Genomic DNA, 27533 nt, shown 5'->3' with positions numbered 1-27533 from the left:
TTGGAGATGGTCATTGCCTAGCACTTGTGTGGCAAGAATGTTACTTGCCACTTAGCCCAAGCCTGAATGTTGTCCAAGTCTTTCTGCATATGGACATGGACTGTTCCAGTATCTGAAAAGTCATGAATGATGCTGCACATTGTGCAATCATCAGCGAATCTCCCGAATGTTGAGCTTATGATGGATGGAAGGTCATTGATGAAGCAGCTGAAGATGATTGGGCTTAGACACTACCCCTGAGGAACTCCTGCAATGATGCACAGGGACTGAGCTGATGAGTGTCCAAAAACCACAACCATCTTCCTTTTTGCTAGGTATGATTCCAATCAGCGGAGAGTTTTCCCACTGATTCCCATTGACTCCAGTTTTGCTATGGCTTCTTGAGGCCATACTCGGTCAAATGCTGCTTTGATGTCAAGGGCAGTCACTCTCACCTCGCCTCTTGAGTTCAGCTCTTTTGTACATGTTTGGGCCAAGGCTGTAATGAGGTCATAATTGACCATCGCAGAACCCAAACTAAGCATCATTGAACAGGTTATTGCTGAGTAAGTGCTGCTTGGTAGCATTGTTGATGACGCTTTCCACCACTTTGCTAACAATTGAGATTAGAATAAAGTGGTAGTAATTGGCTGGGTTGGACTTGTCCTGAGTATCTCCTGGTCTCAAATTCCATACTTATTTGATCAATTTCTTGCAACTGCCTTCATCCATCTGGCCTTTCTCATGAACATGGGTGACAATGTCTTTCCGAAATTTCTCCTTAGGGAAAGGTTTGCGCTAGAATATCATCAATCATTTAATTTTGTGCCGTCTGACATACAAGATGGCACTCCTGTGAACCACGTCTTCTTGTGGCCTGTAATCTTTACCAGGAAGGTTTTTTCACAAATTTTGGTAACAGCCTTGTTTGTAGGCATGTCAAAGTTCATCAGTATTTCATCCATATTTCCAATGCAGGCCATTGAATAGACATTCTTCTCTTAATGTCGGATGATAAAGTGATGGAATTTGATGATTTCATCATTGGAATCAGGTAGCTAATGCTGTGAAATTTTTATTTTCCGATCGAGAGTTGAGTCATCCCTTTTTTATATCTGCTTTCAAAAATTAGAATCTACATAATGTCTTTTTTACATTAGCATTCCTTCTAAAATCAGCTAATGGTTTTCTTAAAATCCATCCTTCTTCTCTGGTGAATATTATTTGCAATGTGATTTCTCTTTATAGAGGAACAACTGGATCTGATAATTAGGAGCAAGCATCAGTGCAGATGAAATATGAAGAGTAGGACCATACAACAATCCCCAGACATAGAAGCTTACATCCAGTACTGAAAGTAAGGCATAGACCTGTCTTTTTTTTAAAAATAGCAGATTAAGAGTGAAAATCAGCAGTAATCCTATAGCTGCCTTGCATGATGGCAATGTTGACAAATATTGTAAGATGTTCAGTTTTTAGGATGACTGTGCCTTGCGTCAGCTCAACAATATGTGTGACCAAAGACAAGTGAATGCATCAAGTGCAAAAATGTTATCTGAGCATTATTTTCTTCACAGCTGGTTACTGTTCTTTGATATTCTACAAAACAGAGTGCACGTGTTAGAGCCTTCAGTGCTTTTGCAGTTTGTACATTCCAAAGCATTTTTTGAATGACTTGTTTTTCAGATCTTGGTGCTCATCGGGATGAGAAATGCCACTAAGGGGAATTGAATAATTCTCCACATTTAGAAGCCAGTGTCAGTACCTAGTATTTCCAGGAGTCACTTTTTAATCAGGCCCAGGTCTGCTCTGGTTTGCTTATAGGAATAAGTTCCCATTACATTGACCAAGTGGTGTGACTTGGTCCTTCCCTGGAAAAGCACTCTGCCATACCCATGTGAAATTTCAATTTGCGATACCACTCATCGTTGTAGTTTCTCTGGAGTTGTTCATTTCTGCAGAAGCATGCCAAGTTGTGGGGCTGCATTTTATGTGCCACCACCACTGGGTGTGTTTCCGGCTGGGGTGGCGGGGGGGGGGGGGCACGTAAAATGGGGCGGGTGCCTAACCCATCCCCAAGCTCACGCTTAAATTATGACGGCTGGGTGGGTGCCGAAATTGGCAGCCCACCCGTCATATTCTAATGGGCAATCCAGGGTCAACTAGGCTTGTTACCAATCCAGTTGGCGCACCCGACACCAGAAACCATTTGGCATTGGCAGCTGGGCGGGAGCGGCAACCCAATTTTTAAAATGCACCTTTCAAAGAGTGGGAAGGAAATGGGTTTGATCTTCGGGGGCTGCCTTTCATGGATCGGTGGTCGGGGGGAGGGGATGGGGGGGATGTGGGGGGGAGGTCTCCCCTAAAGTCAAACCCTGCCCTTTCTTCATATTGCCCTGTAGGCTTAAACCCAAACCCCAAACCCCTGCCCCCCTCTCTCATTGCCAAAACCCTCCCTGCCCAAGACCCCATACTTATTGGTTCCGTACCCTATTGGGCCTTCTTGCAACTCCTCCTTGCAGTCCCAGAAGAGGCCCCTAATGTGCTCTTGGCACTGCCAGGACTGATGGATCTGCCGGCCAATAGGATTGGCTAGCAGCTCCAGAGGGCAGGACTTCCTCCCCAGTGAGGAGCGGAAGTCCCACATTGCCCTTGGTTAGCCCGCCCACAGCACATTATGGCTGTGAGGCAGGTCGGCATGGAGTGGGTTTGTTCCGTGCCGACTTTGCATCCAGGGTGGGTGAACAATCATTGCGCCTCCCCCCCCCACAGCTTAACCCACTTTATTCACCCTGTGGTATTTACCAGTCTATCGTTACTTAAAGTTCTTTTGCTTCAGTATCATTACAAGTTTCAATATCTGTTTAGAGATGCTCTCTTAGTATCCGAAATTTTTAATTAGGTGAACATTTAATCCAAACAAAGCTAACAGTATGCAAATGGAATTTGCAAGCAGAGACCAAGCTGCTCAATGCTGCTGCATAAGAAGTAATTTTAATACACAATCAAGTTATTCCTTTTCCATTCATTCTTCATAATCAAACCTAAGACAAGTTTTCAATAAGAATCTAATAACTGGGTTGATGCTTGCCAAATCCATGTAACATTATATATGGCAGAATGATTTATATCTCTCCAGTCTCCGTTGGGCTTGTGTTCACACCCCAAGGTTAACTGTTACACACAACCCCTTGAGTTTTGGGAATGTTAACTCATTATTATCAATCTACAAACTGTGGACCAACCAATCCATATAAAAGAGCAATACACTTATTCTAAAGCCATGGTATCTCTGATCGATTGAGTAAATAGGAGTCGGCCATTTAGCCCCTTGTGCTTGTAGCACCATTTAATTAAACAATGGCTGACCCATACATTAACTCCAATGTCTCGCCTTGGTTCCATAACCCACCATACGTTTTCCTAACAAAAATGTATCAATATCTATCAGTTTTGCAATGTCCAATTGATCTAGTTTCAACAATCATTTGGGGGAAGGAATTGCATATTTCCACATGCATCTGCATCATCTTAATAAATCCTGATAGGATGGAGTGGGGGCGTGGGTGGTTTGGGTGAGGGGAGTTTGATTAAATTTTCCTGAAAGTTTGTCATTACACTCTGGCTTTTATAATGTATACATATTATTGCAAAGCATAACCATCTCTGAACTTTAATAAGGTAAACAAATCTGTTGAACATGGTAAACATTCTGAGATACATTCTTGTCTTAACATTAGCTTTTGAGGATATTATACAACCCATGTGTGTGGCATAGCAACTTACAGGCACCAACTTCATGTCAATATCCAAAATGGGATATGCAATCTATCCTGCAGGACCCTGTGATCCATTATATTTATAACCATATTATGTAAAGATTAGGTAAAGCTATTCAGGAACATTATGGATGGGAGTTGCCAGATGATGAAGTAATTACTCCTATTGATCAAATTTCAAGGCCGGCAATTGAAAAATTAGGACTTCCAATCTGTGCTGCACTTATCACTAGCTTATCCTGCCTGGTATCCTTATTGCTTCCTGTTGGGTAACCTATAATAACAGTTCTTTTCAGAGCATGAGAATGCCCTTAGGAATTTGTTGGAAAGCACAAGATTTCTCAACTGTTGACAGTGGCCCAGAGGAATCCTTTTGACAATGATTGATAGCAAACTTTACCAAACAGAAAAATGATTTCTGCGCAATTACCTACCCTTTTCGCTGAACATAGCCACCAATTCAGTAGTTGCTTTCATTCATGAGAAGGGTCAACTGGGAACATGCTCACCTCAGAGTCATGTGGCTCTGGGTTCAAGTTCAAGCGTAAAATTAGTTCAAAAGTTCCAACAGTGACTACACTTCATAAAAAAAGAACCTAGTTGACAGTAAAGGGGTGCGCTGGGGTTATATAAATGAGCCTTTCTCATAAAGTCAGTCTTTTTGTAACAAAGTGTCCTAATTTGAGCATCAACAGACTTCCAAAACTCTCGCTGAAACCACTCAGCAGCAACACATAGAAGCAATAGAATTGCAAACAAATCACTTCAGGAAGGCTCTGTGGACTAACATATGGGTGATCATTGATTTTGCAGCAGTAATATAAGGCATTAGAAAGTTACATCAGTTGTAGTTCTGGCTTTGGAGATTGTTTCTACAGCAGCCACTGAGCCTCCAATAACTAAGAGTCATGTATATTAATGTTGGTTTTGTTGGAGAGCCTGGTAGTGATAATGTTCAGAACAGGTAATTGAGGGGTGTGTGGGTGGACAGGGTGCTGTCATTGAGGTCCTCTTCAGTAGAGGACAGAATGTCCTCCTGTTGTACATCTTCATTTGCTGCACCTATTGAGCTGGAAACTTACAGCAGATGACCACTCTCTGTGAGCTGGGTTGCAAATAACCCCCTGACCTGTCTAGCCATCAAAATCAGTTTTTTGTGCTCCCCAATAGTCTGCTCATTGATGATATTAGTGGTGCCAGAGCTCAAGTTGCATCTCCATTCGGCAGGTGAATGTGGGTTTCAGAGAGGGGTCATCAGCCAGGTGTAAAGAAGATATCTCTTGTCTCCAATTCAGCCTCTGCTTTTCTGAGCTGGTTCAGAGTGAGGACATGGTGGACTGGTAACTTATTGTGCGGGATTAATACCTCATCCGGTATGTATCTTTTACTAAAATTGCTACAGACCCCAGAAGAAAGAAAAGTTATCTTTTGAAAAATGAAGTTCGAGCCCTCGGAGACTGGGAACTACAAGTCCCAGCAGGCCTCAGCAGTCTTTGCGCATGCATGGCCCTGGAAAGGCCGCACATGTACAGATCATTCCTTTTTGCGACCTTTGACTTCTGCGCATGTGCCAGCTGGAGAATGGCCATACACGCACAGTTGGGGCATATTCTCGTCTTCAGGCTGGGAACCGGCCCGGCGCAGAAGCGCAATTGATTTTTTTTCTGTTTTTTTTTGTTTTAAAAGGAGCACTGCACCTGCGCAGAAGAATAAAAAGCAAAAGTGAAAGAGAGTAAAAAAGATCGAGTGACCCAGAAGAGAAGCGCCATTCTCCAGAGAGGCACAGAGGAGACAGGATGGGAACTGCAGAGAGCAGATTTCCCAGGAGAACAGAAGAAAAATCCCAAAACCAGGGAGTGGGGACAGGAAAAGGTCCCAAGATGACAGTTAAGTCAAGGAACGTGGACAGGGAATCTGGAACAGATCCTGTTCAGTGAAGTTAAAGTAAGGATCAGAGGAAAAGATTCCGAATCAAAGGGTGAAAGCTGTGGGGAGGGAACAGAATCAAGGCAAAGTAGGCTTGTGAGAAGCCAGAAGATCCAAGGGGACAAAGGTTGGTGACTTCTTACTGTGGGCATGTGAAGCAGTGGTGTTCTGTTGGCTAAGTATCTGACAGAGTGCGTGGAAAGTGGAGCTTGAATGCACGTGGGCAATCCAGGGGAGAAAACATCGGAAAGAGAGATCAAAATGCTGGAGGTGGAACCTTCTGGAAGGCGTCTGAGAGGAAGTGTCATTTGGGAGAACATTCCAAAGCAAGATCTGCGACACTGGAGATTGGAAACCCCTGTGTGAAAGACAGAGTTCAGTGAGACTGGTTGGCTCACAGCGTGACAAGCATCTGGGGGGAGTTGATGAGAGTCCCATAGCATCTGTTTGGGGTAGCCTCTGACACTTGGTTTTAGATGCGGTATATCTGACCACAGATCATCTATTGGTTTACATGGGCTGTGTACTTATTGTGAACATTAGAGTAGAGTATAGGATAACTTTTGAAACTTGTTTTATCCTTACGAGTCTGTATATATCTATAAAGGTATAGTTGTGGGTGAAGGAGTATTGGAGTATAGTTCATATTTTCTTGTTTAATAAACATTTTATTCTTTTGCTAAAAATTCCTCAGCTGACTCCTGTGACTCTGTTCACTAGCCGCTTTCCATGTTTCTAAACAAAAAATAAAAGTTAGGATCTATCAAGTTGGGTTCCACCCTGGGACCTGACTTGTCCAGTAGTAACATCAGTTGGGATCATAGCATTGAACATATCTCTATATATTTTGTTATCTCTAAAAATTTAAAACTGGACAAAAACCCAAAAATGGCTGAATTTATATCTGTCTGTGACCCTCGAACAAAAGGAGCTACCTGGCAGTATTGGAGAAACTCACACCTCATTACCACTGAAGAACCACAAACTGGGCTGCACCGACCAAATTCAAAGAGAATTATACAAATGTCATCTGTATTTCGTAACCCAGGCTGGCAAACAGGAGTCTGCTTGTCTGCTAAGACAAAGGACCCTGCAACCTTCCTTTCAATTCTTAATGGTTGATATTCAACAATCTCGGGGACCCTGACGAGGGATACACATCCTTTGTCAAAGAAAGTGTGAAGAGTTGGGAGTCATGTGACATGGACCTCTGGTTTGTGGAACCAGTAATATTGCTTTGCTGTACTGCACAGTCTCAGTCTGTCATTTTACCGTCTAACTAGCAGCATCACAGACAGGGAGCTCTGGCCCAGGTCAGACAGCTGACCCCCGTCTACACTGCTTTCACTGGAAAGCCTGTACAATCACCTACAAGACTGAGTCATCTCTGCACGCCTATCTCACCTTGTGAAGTTAACACCATCAGAAAAATGAATTATCCAGCATTCGTTTTCAACTCCATGAAGGAGTACCTCAATGAACTTTGATTCTGGACTCTGGGACCCACGTGAAACAATATTTCTTTTCTCTGTGGTCTCTGCACTGCAAATTTTTCTTTTCCTTATCTATCTTTTATTATATGAATGCAAAGGAGGCAACGTTGTGACCCTCCGCCAATATTTTGAGTGTGTGCAAGTAAGCTAACCCTTTGAGTTCATCCTATCTCAAGTTTGCTTTGGGGTTATTAATAGAAATTGGAGCACACCAAAACTGAGGGGTTGGGAAATACACCATCGCTTATAAAGGGAGAAGCAAATCAAAACACCTCTCTGTTTATGGATGGGTCGTGAGTGGAGAAATTAAATTAACCCCCATCCTATCTGTAACAGTATCCATGTATCATTCTAGTTCTGACAGTGCTACTGAGTCAAGCCGGCATTGAGCATTGCCTCCACCTTTTAAGGTGAAAATAACATTGACACCTTATTGGCCTGATTTGAATATGGTAATGAGGCTCCTGACTGCTCCTGGCTCCCACATGGACCCTCCTGAGGGTCCCAAACAAAGATGGCAACAGATTGATTGGGAGCAACAATGGGACAGTAACTTTACTGCTATGATTTTTTAAAACACTGCTGCCCTACAGAACCATTTAAAATCAGCCCCAAAATATCTATGACTGGGTTTACAAAAGCCTCTCGAAATGGAAACGTGATCTTCTAATTGACTCACCATTTTTCGTCTTAACTTGGGGGACAGGAGGAGATAAATTGCATTCTGACAGTAGGTGTGTTAGATACCTGATAAATTACTATATAATTATTCAATCCATAACTACAATTCTGTTTCACCCAAGAAGCCATAAGTACCCGAGACATTGGTTACCCATTCCTTGTAGTCACACTTCCTACTTATTGACTGTTAGGGAGTATTTACAGCCACTTTTGCAAATTTGATAAGTAGCCAATACCAATCAAACAAAACAACAGTATCTTCTGACATTTCTCCCTTAAATCTGGCACTATCCTAAGATTGGTGCTGCCAGCTCCAAAGTCACTACGGCTATACCCAGTGCAGTATAACAGTATTTAAAAAAATAATCATCAACAACCGATTTTTTTTGAACTGGCAATATCTTCTAAATATCTACACACACCTGACAGTATGATGGATGAAATGCCTTTGTTATTACCCCTTTCACCTGAAAATCCATCTTAGAAAATACACACCCCTGTCTAAATGCTCATTTTTCTTGCTTACGCATATCCCAGATGGCGTTAAACTCACTGCATGGTAAGGTTTGCTTGTTTGTTTTGTTGGGTAGCTAATCCCTACAATGAACACACACGAGTGAAAATAATATGCACACAAGTGAGCATAAACAATCCATGATTTAGAAAATGATGTTGGCCTTGGCATGAGAAAGAAGTGAATGATACTTCCTAAGTTCTAATATTTTTCTGATTGACGGACTTGGCTTTCAGTCAGACGGTGAGAACTGGAGCAGGCTGCAGGGCCTGATCCATGATGCTGCGAAATAGCAGGAGGCCCGGTCCTTGGGGGGAGTATCCAATATTGGGGGAGTTACGTGATTCAGGACTTTCAAGGGACCAGAGGGAAGCACTCCTCCTCCTGGTCCACAAGCAGTTCTGTGAAGGCACTTATCTTTAAGTTCTTCTTGACTCACTTCAGCTGCCTGGCTTCCTGCAGCCTGGGAAAACCAGTCACCCACATTAAAACATGCAAATAGGTAAACTCATTAACTGGTAAACTCATTAAAATGGTCAAATTGCCAATCCGCCTCCTGGGAGTGAGTTGGCTACCTGCCCCTTGTCCCAGTTCAGTTAAACTTGGAAGTGGGCAGGTTGGAGATGGTTAAGGTCAGGGTTCCGATGTTTAAAATTTCAACATTTGGCAGAAATTCAACTCAACCACTTTTGTGTGGTAAACTTTCCTCAATGTATGCTATCATTTTATTCACTAACTTTGCTCTGCTTGGTCGCAATCATTTGAAGATGAAAATCATGGTTTGTGTTATTTTTCAAAGCATGAAAAATTGTTTAATTCCTTACATGGCATAATTTCCATACATTTTCCATTAAATGTTTTGAAGAGAGCCTCATATCACATTCTAATCATCTCATAAATTGAATTACTTTCCTTTAGAAAATCTGAGATTAATTTTCAAAGCATAAATATTATAAACCTCCATCATACAATAGACTAATTAGCATGCACGGTGTCTTCAAATGTACTGAAACTAATTTCCAGAAAATATATTCATATTCTTTTGGTTTCAGTTGATTATGGTTGGAGGAAATATTAGTGCTCTGATATCAAGAAGAGAGGTGTTATCTCTGGGGAAGGAACTGTTTTCCATTTCAGACATCCACAAAGCACTGATTTTAGAGTGAAGCCTTCTGCATTCTTTCCAACAGTGTGTCATTGCTCCAGGCTTAGGCTTGGGGATCTGGGTCTTACTCTTGGCATTTTTCTTCACTCAGAAGTGAACTCCTTGTGACCCAGTTCTATCTATCAGGATCCTATGGTGATTGTGTTCCACGCAAATAAGTGTATTTATGTAGTAGCCATCACTGCAGCCATAAGTGTTGGTGTGTAACTCAGGTTGCTAGTGCCACTACAATCATTCTGCTCTTACGCAAGTTGTGCTTACCATCTGCCTCCAATGACCTGGTCTGGACCACACCTTGGCTGCTGCCTTGATTTGAGGGTACAGTAGGAGCAGCAGCCCTGAAAATTACATTTTAATTTAATTTGCTAAGCTTCCATTGAAGATTTTGGTTTTAGTTGCAGTGTCCCTTCAGGGTTGTCAATTTGTTAACTAGTTTATATTTGCTTTACAAAAAAGTATAGAAGGAGTTGCTCATTATTAATAAGGAACAGATTTTCTGTGTCTGTGCTGGTTATGATTGAGATATCCCACTGCAGGTATAAACTTGAGAAATGCATTTTTTTGCTGTATAGTCATGTTACAGAGTGACTCTTTAAATTGTCCTTGACCATTTGACCATCCAAACACTGGGAGTATAATGGTTGGAAGCAGTGTCTCCCAGCAAGGTCATAGCATCACCATAGGGATAATGAATTAAATGACAAGGATAACTTGGCTTGTTAGTGAAGGTACCATCTCAGAATCAAAAGGAATTGCGCTCCTGCATAGTTTCCGTCTGGAGGAGGGGCTGCACATTGAAAGCTTTTCCAGATGGGGTGGTTCTCAGTGGAAGTTTATGTTGGATAGTCAAGATTGGCTACTTCTGAGTGGGAACATGTATCAAAGGCATTATCTTTGTATCATGAATGTTCTTAAGAGGCACTTTGGTGAGGGCCTCAATGTGAGGTCTATCATTTAATGCCTTCATCTAGTACTGAGGCTTGAGAAGATGGTCTGTAGAGACAAGAGCTTGTGCTCAATGTGTTAGTCATGTGCATAGGTGATACATTTATTGATCTAGGTGTTATTTCTGCATACATCCTTTACTTATCCCGAATGTCATTCTAGTGTAGAAAAATAATTTTTTTTCTCAAAGATCTGGCCATTACTTGTCTAGAGGAAAAAACAATTTATTGGGTGTTAAGAAACTTCCTTGATGCACAGGATACATATGAAATGGTCAATGACTATTAACTAAGGTTCCATGCATACCAATTAGTTCAAGGGCCTATAAACTCAAATGCAAACAGAAACTGTGGAATGACTCTTAACATTGATCAGGACATAATTGCAATAGAACTCTTTAAAGAGTTTAAGACTTGGGTTGTGGGATCCTCAGACCCCATACAGTGTTGAGTGTGGGAGGGCCCTCAATACAGTGGATAGTCAGACAGAATGGTTTTGCCATGCCCAGTAAAGGCATGTCATATTCATAAATTTTAAAGTATGAACTTTAGTCAGTGTGGAATCTTTTGGAACTGACTTATCTTTTAAAATGGGTGATATGCGCTGCAAAAGATGACCACAGAATGTCATCTGGCCTGATCTGTGAATTCAAAAACTGCCACTCTGTCTCACAAGGACAAAAGGAGACAGTCTGGACTAAGAGGTGACAACCACCCATATCCTAAAATCATCCAAAAGGCATTTCCTGAACTGAATGGGTATTTCTGTAACAAAGACTGTGATTGTCTCAATTCCCATCAGAACGAATGTCTTTAATCAATTTCTTCAAAAAGGTAAGATGGTCATGTGGTGGTAATGTCACTGGAGTAGTAATCCAGAGGCCCAGGCTAATGCTCTGGGAAATGGTTCAAATCCCACCATGACATCTGGTGGAGTTGAAAATCTGGAATTCAAAGGTACCCTCAGTAAATGGTTCAATTGTCATTAGAACCCATTTGGTTCATTAATGTCCTTTAGGGAAGGAAAACTGCTATCCTTGTCTGGTCTACATGTGTCTCCAGATCCACAACAATGTGGTTGACTCTTAACTGCCCTCTGAAATGGCCCAGCAAGACACTAAGTTCAAGGGCAACTAAGGGAGGGGCAACAAATGCTGGCCTTGCCAGTGACACCCACATCCCATGAAAGAATAAAATAACAAAACAGGTTGTGGCTAATCAACCTAAGGCCAACACCACATTTGGAAAAGGGAACTGTGAGAAGCCACATGCTGTGTTGATCTCCCTTTTCAATCTTGCTGTCTGCAAAAAGACACAGCAGCAGCAGAAAGGACAGTAAGATCTATGCCTTAAGGACTGGAGACTGTAACATTACAAGGGGGAGGATTTGCTCACCATCAGGGGGGCTGAGCGAGAGTGGGCACGGGTGGGCGTGCATCGATTGATGCCCGTGATCGGTTGCCCGCCGCCATTTTACGTTGGCGGGCCAATTAAGGCCCGACCAGTGTGATGCGCACCTGGAAGTGCTGAGCACTCCCTGTGTGGGCGGGGGGAGAGGAGGGAAAGTTGGGGCCTGCGCTCTTTCATGCACATGTACAGAAATCTCCCTGAGGCACGGAGCTGCCTCAGGGAGATTATTTTAATTATTGTGAATTGAAATAAGGGAAAAAAAATATTCAGACATGTCCCCTCGTGACAGTGTCACATGAGCTGAGACATGTCAATGAATTTTAATAAAAATCTGCATTTAATTTATAAAGCCTTCATGAAACCTCATCCTGCCCGTGGATGAGGTTTCACGATTAATGAAAATGCTGCCTGGGCTCTTTGCCTGTTAATTATGTCAATTAGTTTTTAAATGGCCTTAAAAGGCCTTTTACAGTTCGGTGGGCGTGCAGCCGACTCCGGTACATGCTCGCCGAACTGAAGATCGGAATGGAACACGGTGACGTCGGGATGCACGCCCGATGGTCACTGTGAATCATTTTACATGTCGGCAAGGGGGGCCCGTCCCCGCACGCTGGCCAGGAGATTCAGGCCAAGGTCTGCAAGCCTGTTCCTTTTTGGGCCCCCCCAATATAACAAACTGACCTCCTGGTAACGAGACAACAAGCAACTAACTTTGTGACCTGCAGAAGTCCATCTCTTCAAGAGGATCCTGAAAACCACTTTGGCATGTGACCCTGGCTGTTGAACCTATCTAAACCGCACTTTAGGAGTGAAGACGTCTTTTCCATCAGGCCTGCAACACATGGGCCACAATTTTTCACTTATCGAGCGAGCACGTGCCCGACCTGAACGAGTGTAAAATGACGCGCAATGATGCCGGCCATGCGTCCTGACGTTATCAGGGCACTTGCGCGATATTTCGATCGGCAGGCGCACGCGAGAGTCGGCAGCACGCTTGCTGACAATTAACAAGCCTATTAAGGCCATTAAAGTACCAACTGAATTAAATTTTTCACTGCCCGTCAAATCTTACGGTTGGCGGGCAGGAGAAAAGGCCAAGTGGCCTTTGGATTTTTTAGGAAACCTCATCCACGGGTGGAATGAGGTTTCCAACAGCTATTAAAAATTAAATAAAAATCTTAACATTTCATTAATAACATGTCTCTGCTTATGTGACAGAGTCACCCATGAGGGGACATTTTTTTTAACATTTTAAAATTCTTTATTTGTAATTTTTAAAATCTTCATCTTCCTGAGGCAGCTGTGTGTCTCAGGGAGAATGCACAAAGTACCCTGCTTGCCCTCATTGCCCCCCCCCCCCCCTACACAGGCGGCGCTGAGCGCTGAAGCATGCATTTCATGCTGCATGGGCCTAAATTGGCCCACCAGCGTGGCATCGCGGTTGTGACTGGATTGTGGGTGGCAGTCGGCTTCCCGACCACCCCCCACTGAGCCCGCCTGACGAGGGCAAAATTCTGCCCATGTTTTCCAGAACAGAACAATTATGTGAATTAGGAACTTTTCCTTTTATTTATAACTTGTAAAAGTGCACTATTCTCTTTAAATGTACTTCCCTCGAGTGTGTTTGTGTGTGTGACTGTGAGAATGAGTGCCATAGTGTTAGATTTCAGGGTGAGTGCATGTGAATAAGTCACCCTCTTTAAACCCACAAAAAGCTTGCTGCTGGTTGTTGAAATTGACCACATGCTCAGGAGTTAAGAAACACACACGTCTCCCTTTCAAAAGCGTATGAAATACGAACAGTAGGGAAGGGAACAAGGCTTTCAGTAGTTCTCGCTCACCCTGCTCGTAACAGTTTTCTGACCTTGTATTGTTCCTAATGGATGCATCAGACCTGGAGGCTCATAGTTGGTGTAAATCCCTCTGACTGTAACACTCTGTCCTTCTGAGGTTCACCAATTACATGACCCTCACACGGGTTTCAGAATGGCACAACAATCGACTCTTGCCCTTTCCCTGATATCAAGTGCAAGTTGCTGTAATAGATTTATCGTCCCTTTGGACTGTCTGTTCAATAGCTCAAATCTGAATCTTGGTGACAGTTCTGATTTTTAATTAAGAATAAGTGAAATTTAATGCACGTAGAATTTGAGCAGCAATTTACAAGGAACAACTGAGAACACATTATTCCTTTGACCCTTGGATAGAGGGTGTGACCCATTCACGTGCCTCCTACTCGCATGCTTGTATGCCTGTCTGGAGTCCTCCTTTCTCTTCTACCTGATAGATACCCAAAACCATTAGGATATAATCCATCTGATCATAGGGAGAGCACGTCTGTACCCAGACACAGGCCTATGGCCTCCCTCATCTGCTTTTATCTTTAGAAATAAACTGTTTTGTCCTTTAACTATGCTTCCTAAGGATTGTGATCTCAGCAAGAGTTCTAACAGTAAACAAAACTCCAATATACTTCTTTACCTAATTCTAGAAAGGAGAAACAGACCTAAACAATAAAGCTAACTTAAGCTGCAATCTAGCAAAGCTTAATAATGAAAATAGTAATATGACATTGATTCTACTTCAACAAATTACAAGAGCTTAAGCACAGTCCCACAATCAGAGAGAGAAAGAGATAGCACCGTAGACTCCTTTAAATTTCAAATTGATTTTCCCTCTCTTCGAGCAATAACCATTAGGTTTTGCAATAACAAAGAGACTTGTAAGCATGGCAGGAATTTAGTGCTGGGAGAAGGATCCCGCCAATGAACACGAAAGTGGATGGCGACCCCATTAACAGTCAGTGGGACACGGGACCACATCTCTATTAAGAGTGGCCACCTGCCCCCAAGAGCTGCTGGCCAATCAGAGTGTTGGCTGCTCAGCAGTGCCACCGGGAATGGTGACCACTGCTGGGGCTACACTTGGTGCAAGAAGATGCATCGATGGACATGCGACCTCACTGCAAGGTGAGTGGGTGCTGGTGCCAGTCAGGCAGTCCATGGCAAGGGGTGAGAGGGGATGTGAGTGAGGGCAGGTGGTGCGTGGCCAAAGGGTATTCTAAGCATACGTCTCAAGCAACACATCCTGACACAGACAGAGAAAATTGTAGTGCATTGTACAGGAAGCTACAGTTTACCACTCCTGTCAGAAACCCCACCCTCCAATTTGGCAGGCTTCCCATTCTCTCTAAAAACACATGGCTGTCCAGAGTGATTCAGGTGTTCTTCAAACCTTTTGCCAATTACATCAGCCAAATGGCCCAACCACATACTCCAGCTCCAAAAATTAAAATCAACACTATTATCTTCTGATACCAGTGACAATGGGCAGAAACCTGTGCCCTATCCATGGTAAGTTTGGTGGTGAGGGGGCATTTAATCAGATGGGAGGGTGGCAGGTGGGGACCTAGCCACCTTCCCGCCTTCACCCCGATTAAGTCCATGCTGGGAAGGCCTGTGGATGGCCTTCCAGCACTGCCACCTATTGAAGCCCTTAAGTGGCTAATTAATGCCCACTTAAGGGCCTCATCCTGCCACTGCTGGTACTCACCCATGGGGGCAGACCCTGACTTGTTTGCTTGCGGACTCCCGGGAGGGTTGGGAGGATGGTGTTCAGGTGACTCATTCACAGGCATTCACAGGACCTGGTATCAGGAACAGTGGAGCAGGGGGAGTGTTGCTCATAGCCAGCCCCCTTGCCGTGCTGCTGACCCCCCACACCCCCCATGACCTCCACCCAGCAACCCACCGCCCCCCCCCGCCAATCACTTACTTGTGCCTGGGTCCCTTCTCAACCCAAGGCCTTGGGGACATCTGCCCCCGGGTCCTTGAACTCAGGGGAAAGCCCACAGCTGGCCTGAGTGGCACAAGATACTGTGGGCTTTCCAGAAAAGAGGCAACGCAGGGCTTTCCAGTGATGGTTAAAATCCCCCTTGTCTCCACAAGATTCCCAGCTATCCACAGGTACATTCGACAATGCATATGTTTGACAACTGTTTAGGATATATAAAACGTCCGATTTCTATGGCTTTCTAACAAGTAATTATATATTGGTTTTCAGTTGTAATTCTTTAATGTGTATCTTACAGAAAAGCTGAAATCATTTTAGCACACGTATAAAAAATCGTACACAGTCGAATGGAATTCAAATGAATGAGCTCACAAAATGTGTGATTCTTCCCTGTTGCAGCAGCTAGACAGATGTGTGGATGGGGCTATTGTGCTATCAAAGCATTAGCAGTTTGTCAGTTGTTCATTTTACCTCAGCTGCTCGCCTCCACCCATCTTGCTGTCAGAGCAATTATACTGTGCGAGAAGAATTCCTTTACTGAGGTGACAAGGGGAATAACTGGTACATTGTTCGCTGTTCCTTCCCTTCTGCTAAATAGTATTCAATGCAGACATAGAGTTTAATGGTGGGTTACCAGAATTCTAACAGGAAACGTTAGTCAAAGCTGAACAGAGCGGGGAGAGAGGAAAAATTAATATTTTCTTCCTGAAGCTGCATGAAAACCTTGTGGAGACGTCAGCTTCATTGCTCTGCTCTCCAACCTGCAGCAAGAGAACAATGAATGTTTTGGTAGGATTGATTTCTTTCTCCATTGACCATCTTTCTCACTACACTGTTGTCTGCCAACCTATCCTTCCTAGTTCTCATAGTAGCTGGCACTGTAAGTGGTTCCCCCTCCTCAGGCATTATCCACACCCTCCTATGTCCTTGCAAACTCTCACTATCTCCAATCTCCCTTTCCTCTCCAAAGACCCTCGAACCTTCTTCATCCTCCATAAACTTCACCTCATCCAAAACTCTGCTGCCTCTATCATGCACTAAATCCTGTTGATATCACTGTGCTCGGGTCCCTCAATGCCTCAAATGTAAATTGATTATTTTTGTGTATAATTATCGTAGTCTCACCCACCCATTTCCTCCCACCCTGTAAAACTTCTCCGACCCTACAACCCTCTGTGCACTCTGTGATCCTTTGATTGAGGTCTCTTGGAGGAATCCTCACTCTCTTTGCCCCATAGTCAGTCGAAAATTCAGTCTCTAAGCTTTACACACTGGAATTCCATTCCTCTTTAACCAAGTTCTCAATCACCCCGCCTAATATTCCCCCCTTTAGCTCAGCATCTATTTTTGTCCGATTACAACTCCTTGAAGCACATATTTGACATAAAAGGCACTATATAACTACAAGTTATTTTCATTCATATTTCTTCTGTGTTTAAAGTGTTTAAGGAAAGAAGGATTACCTCGGGCAGAGTTTTACACCTCGCAGGCGGGTGCACAACCGACCCAATCGGGCGTGAAATCGCGTGAGATGACATCGGACGAGCACCCCGACATCACCCCACATGCGAGCAACCTTCAGGTCGGCAGGCACACGTGGATGTCGGAGCCGCGCACGCCATCAATTAAAAGGCCACTTAAGGCCATTAAAAAGGCAATTGATTTGGATTTTATGTTGCTTTGCAATTTTGCGCTCATCGCATGGGCAAAATGGGCAGGCGGGCAGCCCACATTTTGCAAAACCTCATTCAAGGGCAGGATAAAAAAGGGTCAGTAGCATTGCCATTGTGAGTAGTGAAGAGGTTAGGAGATAGTTTGCTGCTGGTTGTTTATTTGAACTCGACAGCTTCATCTTTGTTCTGAGCTTCAGTCTTAGCATTTCCAGGCTCCATTTCAGGAGTCATTGGTGTCTCCAAGGCCCCCAGAGAATTTTGACCATGTGGACTCTTCCAGGTATCAGGCAGCCTTCTGTTACCCTGTTGATAGGGATTGTGGTCTCTGCTGGAGGCACCTCCTCTGAGAAAGTGGGCAGGAGAAGGGCAGAAAGGCCAGGCGTCCCAATGCAGTTTCCAGGGGAGCGACCTGTGGGAGGAGAAGAGCAGGCACAAGGGGCGCAGGCACAAGGGGCGCAGGGCCAGCAGGTAGTCGAAGGCGGAAAGGACCACAGAAGATGCCACTATCCTGCTGCCAGTGTATACAGGCGGCAAAGCAGCTACCTCAATATGTCCGAGATGCAATGCCAAAGGAGGCTCCGCCTCTCAAGGGAGACCATGACCTCCATTTGTTAAATAATTGGGCCTGAGATCAGCTCCAACTGTGTGGGTGGACACCCTATGGCAGTGGCTCTGTAGCTCACAGTGGCCCTCAATTTCTATGTCTCCGGCTCTTTCCAGGTGTCAGTGGGGGATCTGTGTGGATTCTCCTAATCAGTTGTCCACAGTTGTATCAAGCTGCTGACAGAAGCTCTGTTCAGACAGATACTGATGTTTATGCATTTCCATACGGGCGAGTCCAGCCGGCTGAGTGAGCCAGAGGGTTTTCAGCGATTGCTGGGTTCCCCCGTGTCCAGGGTGTAATAGACTGTACACACGTGGCCATCAAGGCGCCAGCAGGTGAGCCCGGTGCTTTCGTCAACAGGAAGGGCTTCCACCCCATGAACGTGCAGATAGTGTGTGATCACAGGATGCTGATTCTACAAGTCTGTGCAAGGTACCCTGTCAGCTACCATGACGCTTATATCCTCAGACACTCCCGGGTGCCAAGGCTATTCAGCGCTCCAGCCTGACTGGACAAGGGCTATCTCTTAAAAAGGTGGCTTATGCCGCTTCTCTGCCACCCAAGAGCAGAGGCAGAGCAAAATTATAATAGGAGTCAGGCGTCCACAAGGGCGGTGGTAGAGATGACCATAGGTCTTCCAAAAATGAGCTTCTGATGCCTGGACCATTCAGAGGGAGCACTACAATACTCCCCAGAGCAGCTGTCACTGATAGTGGTTGCATGCTGCGCAGTCCACAATCTGGCACTGGCAAGGGGGTCCTATTGGAGGAAGAGGATCTTGAGGCAGCTCCACAGGCTGCAAAGGATGAATCCAGTAGTGACTGACTCAGAAAAGGAATACGGTGGGGAGAACACTGAGGGCGTGGAAGCAGATGTTTGCATCCTTCAAGGAGACAGAGACACCAGGGACCCCTTGATCCAATGCTCCTTCAGCCTGGCTGACAAAGATCTGCTTCCACCTCATGCCAGGGCTGCCACCTCCATCCTGGATGTCTGAAATGACCCTTTCATTTGAACCCAAAGTCCACTCAGTGTCTGTGCAATAATGTTTAGAGCCACTCCCGTCCAGCATTACACACTGGCGTACCCTGCACCAAAAAAAAGGGAAAAGCATACTCAGGCCTTTAAGACAAAAGCAAAATTTATATGATTTTGACACTCAAAGCCTATGAACATTACCATATCTGGTGTTAATGCCCACACCAAACATATAAACAAAACATGGCAGAACAGAAGATCACCCGTGAACAGTCCCTCTAATGCTCTTGGTGTCTTAAACTTGCATTTATGAGTGCTACATCTTGGTGCCCCACCAACTCCCCTTGCGGGCAGCGGAACTGGAGGCAGCGTGCTAACTCTGCTGGCTCGTTGGCCTTGATGACTTTGGCATTCATCCTCTGGCCCGTGGAGCCTGTGTTGGCTCCGCCTGGGAGTGAGCGGCCAGTGCCATGGCTGGCATCTCCCCAGACATCGCAGCCTCATCAGGTGCCACTGGCAGAGGGGCAGAGGAGCTGTGCCGAACCCAGAGTGCCCTGAGAGGAGCCCGCAGAGATGACAAGCAGGTTGTGTGCCAACGTGAGGTTGCTCTGGACCTCCCTGCTCACTAATTATGGACAGGCACCTAGCTGGGATACTGGGTGCCTCATCAATCCACCACATGGGCACTGACCACCTGAGGGCTTGCAGGTCTGAGCTCAACCCCAGGAACCCCTGATTCTGTTCCTGGAACTGCCTCTCCATGAGAATCGCCACTCTCTCAATGGAGGAGGCAGTGCGCTCAGCGATGAATGTCAACGCAGTGCTCATGCTCCACATGGACTCCTTCACAATGGAGACCATGGCATGCATACCCTCATGAATCTCCGCCAGATCCTCCTGCACATCCTGCTGGACATCCAGCATCTGCCGCCTAATAGATGACTGCAGAGGCTCATCATCTGCCTTTGACTCAGCATCGTCTTGGTCCTCAGCAGACCTCCAACTGCTGCCGCCCTGGGGCCTCCCTGCGCCCGCCTGCTCCTCAAGTGATTGTGTAGTGCCCTCACCATTGTGTACTGACATTATAGCTGCCAACCTAATACCCACCAAGGTGCTGGTATCTGCACTGGTGCCTGGTTCAGAGAGCAGGTGTGACACAGGTGCAGCTGAAGCCCGGCAGTCCTCTGGTGTCAAGGGTGGCTCTTTGAGGTCCTGTGATTGAGTGCCTGCTGGTGAATCTAAGAGAGAACAATGACATGTCATTAGTTTAAGTAATCACACTAACACTGTGCATGCCAGGCACTCTGTGACTCAATGAAGATCTGCATCATGGTGCCATTGTCTTTCAATGATCAATGGGGAATCCAGTTTTGAGGCTTCCATCAATGAAGAGACTACAAGAATGTTTGCAGAATCCAAAACTCTCACCCTTGTGCACAGCACTTTTACCTTGGTCTGACACCCCAGCCTCTACATGACCGGCTGAATGAGGTGGGTGGCAGCTCTCCAAAGCGTTCTGTTCAAATCTCATCATGATTAGGAGGGTTGGGGGGGCCTCCGCCTGTCCTTGACCTCTTTATGTTGTTACGGTTCGTCTTCTTCTGAAAGAACAGGTGAGCATTGATTATTCCACTCTCTATCTGTAGCACCATTGCAGCCTGACCAACCCCACCTGAGGAACGCCTTACAGGGCACATCCAAGTCGTGGCCCTCAGGCCACAAGGCATTCAGTCCAAGCGCCTCCTTGGCCAGTTCTGGCATCATTGACAGTAGGCACTCAGACTCTAACACCCCTGAGCTCCATGGGGGGATTGTCAGCCCTTAACACTTCTCCGCATTGATCCAAGCCAACATGATACTCACCCTTGCTGAACGCAGCAGGTGGTTGAGCTTTTGCAGCATTGCATCCATGTGCATCTCATGGCATCGTGGCTGCTGACCTCGGCTGCCACCTCCTCCCAATGTTTTTGGTCTGATGCGGTGGCCTTCTCCTGCCATCCCTGGGAATGAGGGTGCTCTGCCTGACACCTACCTCCTCCACGTAGACTGTGAGGCATTTGTTGGAAAAGCGGGGACCTGTGTGCCACCTGACCTGCCCTCCCACCTGATGTATCCAGCCACTGTTGAGGCCATTGCTCCAGTCAGTATCCTCAGATACTGAAGCAGCCCATGTCCAAATGCAGCAAGACCTGGACAATATCCAGGCTCGGGCTGACAAGTGACAAGTAACATTAGTGCCACACAAGTGCCAGGCAATGACCATCTCCAACAAGAGAGAATCTAACCATCACCCCTTGATGTTCAATGGCATTACCATTGACCAGAAACTGAACTGGGCTAGCCATATAAGCACTGTGGCTACAAGAGCAGGTCAGAAGCTAGGAATCCTGCGATGAGTAACTCACCTCCTGACTCCCCAAAGCCTGTCCACTATCTACAAGGCACAAGGCAGGAGTGTGGTGGGATACTCCTCACTTGCCTGGGTGAGTGCAGCTCCCACAACACTCAAGAAGCTTGACACTGTCAGAAAAAAGCAGCCCACTTGATTGCCACCACATCCACAACATTCACTCTCTCCGCCACCAACACACTGTAGCAGCAGTGTGTACCACCTACAAGATGCACTGCAGGAATTCACCAAGCCTTCTTCGATAGCACCTTCCAAACCCATGACCATTACCATCTAGAAGGACAAGGAGATAGATGGGAACACCGCCACCTGGAAGTTCCCCTCCAAGTCACTCACCATTCTGACTTGGAAATATATCAACGTTCCTTCACTGTCGCTGGGTAAAATCCTGCAACTCCCTTCCTAACAGCACTGTGGGTGTACCTACACCACATGGACTGCAGCGGTTCAAGAAGCCAGTTCACCACCACCACCTTCTCAAGGGCAACTAGGGATGGGTAATAAATGCTGGTCTAGCCAGCGAAGCCCACACCATGTGAATGAATATAAAAAAGTCTCAAGACTGCAGAATATGATTCTCTCCTGGCAGCCTTCAGTGAACTGCCTCTGCAATTTTAAACCATCCGCTGAGTCACCAAGGACCTGGCACCTGACAAGCCCTTGCCCCGCCCAGCCCTTCCCGACCATTGGGAAGACGCCTTTCACACTGGGAGAGCCTGAATTGGCAGCCAGCATGAAATCGCGGTGATGAGCCGATCACGGTCGAGGACCTGTTTCCCAAATGCTCCTGGGCCCGCTGATTGCACCCACCCACCAAGGGAGAAATTCAGGCCCTTATGCTCATTGGGGCAAATAAATAATTACATATATTTGTCTAATATTTTAAGGTTACAGGCAGTTTCTGTAGACTCGTGATTTTTTTTTTCTTTAAACATTACAGTAATACACATTAAACTGCCGGAGGTTGAAATTCAACACATTTTGCCTTTTGAACTTATCTTCTATGTCTTGAAGACAAATGAGAATGTTGACACATTATATGAAATTTAAAAAAATAAATGTTTTGTCAAAGGTGGTGTATTTTGGAAGGACATAAAAGGCGAGGGGCTGCAAAATAAATGTCAGGATAATGAGAAGCGTAGAGGACATTGGATTGCATGTCCACAGATCTCTGAAGGTAGCAGGGCAGATAGATAAGGTGCTTAAGAAGGCGTGTGGGACATTTCTTTATTAGCCAAGGCACAGAATATGAGAATATTGGTGTTTATGCTATATATGTATAAAACACTAATTAGGCCATAGCTAGAGTACTGCTGACAGTTCTGATCACCACATCACAGGAAGAATGTGGTAGCATTAGAGAGGGTACAGCGGAGATTGAAGAAAATGTTGCTGGGACTGAAGAATTTTAGTTACAAGTAAAGATTCGATAGGCTGGGGTTGTTTTCTTTGGAACAGATGTGGCTAAGGGGAGATTTAACTGAAGTGTATAAAATTATGAGGGGCCTGGATAGAGTGAATGAGAAGGACCTATTTCCCTTAACAGAGAAGCCAATAACCAGGAATATAGATTTGAAGTATTTTGTACAAAGATTAGAGGGAAGTTGAGGAAAACTTGTTTTCACTCAGAGGGTGTTGGGGGTCTGGAGCTCACTGCCTGAAAGGCTGGTGGTAGAGGCAGAAATCCTCATTGCGTTTATAAATACTCAGATATGCACTTGAAGTGCCATAAACAACAGGACTATGGATCTAACGCTGAAAAATAGGATCAGTTTGGCTAGCTATTTTTTGGCTGGCATGGACATGATGGGCTGAATGGCCTCCCTTTGTGCTGTAAATCTCTATAATTCTATAGAATTCTGCCAGTATTAAGCTTCCCAAAAGTCTCTTGTGTCATTATCACATCTCCAGCTTCAGGCAATATTAAAGCCCGAGTGTCCTTTATTTGAACATATAAAAGGAAAGAACATTAATGTATGCCATAATGTTCTTTATTGGAATTCAAAGACATTAAGGACATCTACATCAATGTGAATGTAAAGTGAAAGCCTTGGGTGACTGACTCTGTGGCTAAGATACTATTTTCTGATGCTAGTCAATGATCAGCCTAGTAATGGGAGCACTTTTGAAGGATGATTTTCTCAGTCATTGATTAATTTCGCTCTCCATAAATTGTAGTAGAACAAGTACTTGTGCATGGGAGATTTTAAGCAGAAGTTGCTCTTTTATGCTCTTGAAGCACTCTATTATTGGATCAGTGAATATATACACTTCAATAAAATGCTGATTCCAATAAATTTGTTTGCAGTGCAGTTGACAGTCTCGTGAGCTCTTTTTTGACGGATCCTGGTTAGATTTTTTTCATTGACATTGTTGCTTTAGCAGATCCAATATACATTACTTCAATGGGTCAGCCCCTGACCTACTTGGCCTGCAAATGCTTACCAATTAGCAATGTGTTCAGATAGTGTTTGGAGATTTATAGGACATGTTATCATCCAGCCAAAATTGCTACATATTTATCTATTGATTTATCCAGACAGTCAAATTTCAGACACCACACTCCCTGTGTCATAACTTCTGTGACAAACATCAGGTAATATATCTGTGTATGTTCAAACTGTATGTGCTACCCTGTTGGCTAAAATTTTTTGATTCACAAAGCAACATTGAATCAGAACTGAATAGGTGGCAACTGTTTGATTCAAACAGGAATATTGTTCCCAGCTGAGTCCTGATAAGTTGTTAACTACTAGAAGGGCAGAAATGTTTTTTTTATCTCTCCTCCAGTTGTACAACCTGCTGAATTATTTGTGCTCCTCACATTCTGGCCTCTTGCACATCTCTAACTTTAGTTCCTCCGTCATAAGGGCAGTCATGCCTTCACCTGCCAGGGCCCTAAGCTCTGAAATTTACTCCTGAAGGCACTCCTTAGGCTTATCTCTTTGACCAATCTGCCCAAATTTTGTTTGATAATGCTTTTGTAAAGTGCTGTGGGATGTTTGACTGTGCAAAAGATGCTATATAAATGCAAAATGTTATTTTTGTTGCAGTTGCTGTAAACCAAAAGTATTTTGACAATGCAAGAAAATCAGTCCCAGTGTCCCAATGCAACAACATGTTGGTGTACCATTGAAATAAACAGCATATTGCCGTTTCAATGAATTGTTCCATAGCAATTGTCTTAAGAACGATAACATGAATGTCATGCACAGAGTAGACAATTATGGAAGAGGCCATGGTGGCGAGTCTAAATGGCGTCTTTCTTGCCCCTTGTAATGGATGGTTAAAGGGTGTAGCTGCATTGCATATGGGAATAGTTCTCACTGCACCACCCTAATTTAGGGAGGTTTAATTGAGAGAACATAATTTAAATTAAGAAAAATATCAATACAATCATTGAGAAAAGAGCAGCAGCGAAACAGGTATTTAAAAGAAACCTCAATTTCTCATTGCATAGGTATTTTTAAAAGACTATCTGAAGTCTGGATAAACATTGATGCTATGCTAATAGAAACTTGTAACTGCTGGTGTAATTTGAAAATTTGATCTCCTAGAGGTCACTTTTACTTGTCATTTCTCTGTCTTTGAGATCAATGGTTGTTCAATTACAGATATAGCTGAGTCAGCTTGAACACTCTACCTCCGGTTGTCAATCAATCCTTATTTCTTTATCTCCTCTTCCGCACACTGCATGCAAATAGCAGTAACACTTGACTGACAGCTCCTGAATATGAATAGGCACACTTTTTTTTAAGTGATAGCTCGTGAAGCTCATTAACTACATCTTTCAGTTTGTTTTGTCGGGAAACATCACTGCGAGATAAAACAGAGTTTAATTAGGGATCCGTTGATGAGAATCGTGGCCTTTCTATTAATGTTAGATTATTGGATTGCAAGAAATTGTAGCTTAGTTTGGCTAGACAGGCATTGTAAACCAGGGTCATGCTAATCCCATCATTAAATAAAGGTTTTGCAGCTGGCTAAGCTAATGAAAATCAACATGTCGTTTAATTTGCACGATCTAGATCTTGAAGGCCCAGTTATTAAGTCAACCAGTTTAGCAGAGTAGGCAGAGGTGTTGGGCACAAGATTGAGACATATTCAAGAAAATATGAGTGAGTTTTACATTGTACAGTTCTGTCATGTTAATTACATGTAATGATAATCTTTCAGGAAAGGCAGCACTTCAGCATGGATTTCTTCAGATGATGCTTCATGGTAAAGTCCTGTAGGGGCAAAGAGGTCTGATGTGCTGTGAGCTATTAGGGTGGATGGAAGAAGATAAGGTTGAGGTTCTGCCGTGATAGTTTATCAATAGTTGAAGATTTTTTTTTAAATTTATGCATTCACAAGATATGATCTTGGCTGTAAGGCTAACTTTTATTGCCCACCCCTAAATGCTCTAGAGAAGGCGGTGGTGAGCCACATTGTTGACCTGATGCAGTCCATGTGATGAAGCTACTCCTAAAGTACTGTTAGATAGGGAGTTCCAGGATTTTGACCCAGTGGCAATGAAGGAACTGCAATATATTTCTGAGTCAGGTTGGGGTGTGACTTGAAGGGGAACTTGGAGATGGTGGGGTTCCCATACACTTGCTGCCTTTGTCCTTCTAATTCATAGAGATAGGGAGTTTGGGAGATGCTGTTGAAGGAGCCTTGGTGAGCTGCAGCAGCGCATCTTGTCAATGACGCACACGGCTGCCATGATGCACTGGTGGAGAATGGAGTGAGGGCTTAAGGTAGTGGATATGGATGGCAATCAAATACATTACATTATACTGGATGTTTTTGACCTTCTTAGGTGATACTGAAAGTGCGCTCATCCAAGAAAGTGGATAATATTCCAGCTGACGTCTGACTTGTGCTATGTAGATGGTGGACAGGCTTTCGGGAGTCAGGACGTGAGTTACTTGCCACAGAATACCCAGCCTCTAATCTGCTCTTGTAGTGGGCATGGTGTCGGAGTGAGGATGACCCACAACCTACAACTAACTATGGGCATATTGAACTGTTCAGAGAGGTCCTGTGTGTTTTTAAAGAAATACAAGAAAAGTAAATACATTTGGACTGGAAAAGGAATCCACGGGGGAAGGAATTTTAAACAAACCTTTGTTGTGATCAACTGAGGGGGCTGGAATAAAAGGGGGAGCTAGCTCATTCCTCCTCACCCAGTCATAACAAGCCACAGTATATGTGTGGCTGGTTCCGTTAAGGTTCTGGTCAATGGTGACTGCCAGGATGTGAGAATGGGAGATTCATCAATGGTAATGTCAATGAATATCAAGGGGAGATGGTTAGATTCTCTCTTGGTGGAGATGATTTTATTGGCACTTATATGACATGAACGTTACTTGCCATTACCAGCCTAAGACTGGATGTTGTCCAGGTATTGCTGCATGCAGTATGGACTGTTTATTAACTGAAGAGTGCCACATGGAGCTGAACACTTTGCCACCATCTGTGACTAACCCTAATGGAATGAGGGGAAGTCATTGATGAAGCAGCTGGAGATGGTTGGTCAATGACACTGCTCTGAGGAACTCCTGCAGTGATGTCCTGGGGCTTACCTGATTCACCTCTGACAACCACAACTATCATTCTTTGTACTTGATATGGTTATAGCCAGTGGAAAACAACTCCCAATTCCCAATGACTTCAATTTTACTTGGGCTCCTTGATACCACAATCAGTCAAAAAATCTGTCTTGATGTCAAGGCCAATCGACCACACCTCACTCTGGAGTTCCATTCTTTTGTTCATGTTTTGACCAAGGCTGTAATGAGATCTGGAGCCATGCATTCCTGGAGAAAACCAAACTGAGCATTAAAAAGCAGGTTATTGATGCACAAGTGGCTCTTGATAGCATTATTGATGACTCTTTCCATTACTCTGCTGAGATTTTTGTGTGGAACGTGACTGCCATGTTTGCACTTCAGAGTAATTCACGATTATATGACATGCTTTAGATGGACATAGTACAATACAAATGCAACTATGGGCAGAATTTTACGGCCCTGTTTCGGCGGGGACAGGGCCGTAAAAATGCAGCGAGACATTCTAAACCTCATTGACGACAGCGGGAACGTAAAATTGTGCCCTATGTCTTTGTTTTGGCTGTGGTGATCACTTCATGGCTTGATCTTATGAGATATCTGCTAGTAAAATATACCGTGGATAGCAGG

Source organism: Cetorhinus maximus, chromosome 2, assembly GCF_964194155.1.
Source record: "Cetorhinus maximus chromosome 2, sCetMax3.hap1.1, whole genome shotgun sequence".
Taxonomy (NCBI): domain Eukaryota; kingdom Metazoa; phylum Chordata; class Chondrichthyes; order Lamniformes; family Cetorhinidae; genus Cetorhinus; species Cetorhinus maximus.
This window is presented reverse-complemented; position numbering follows the sequence as displayed.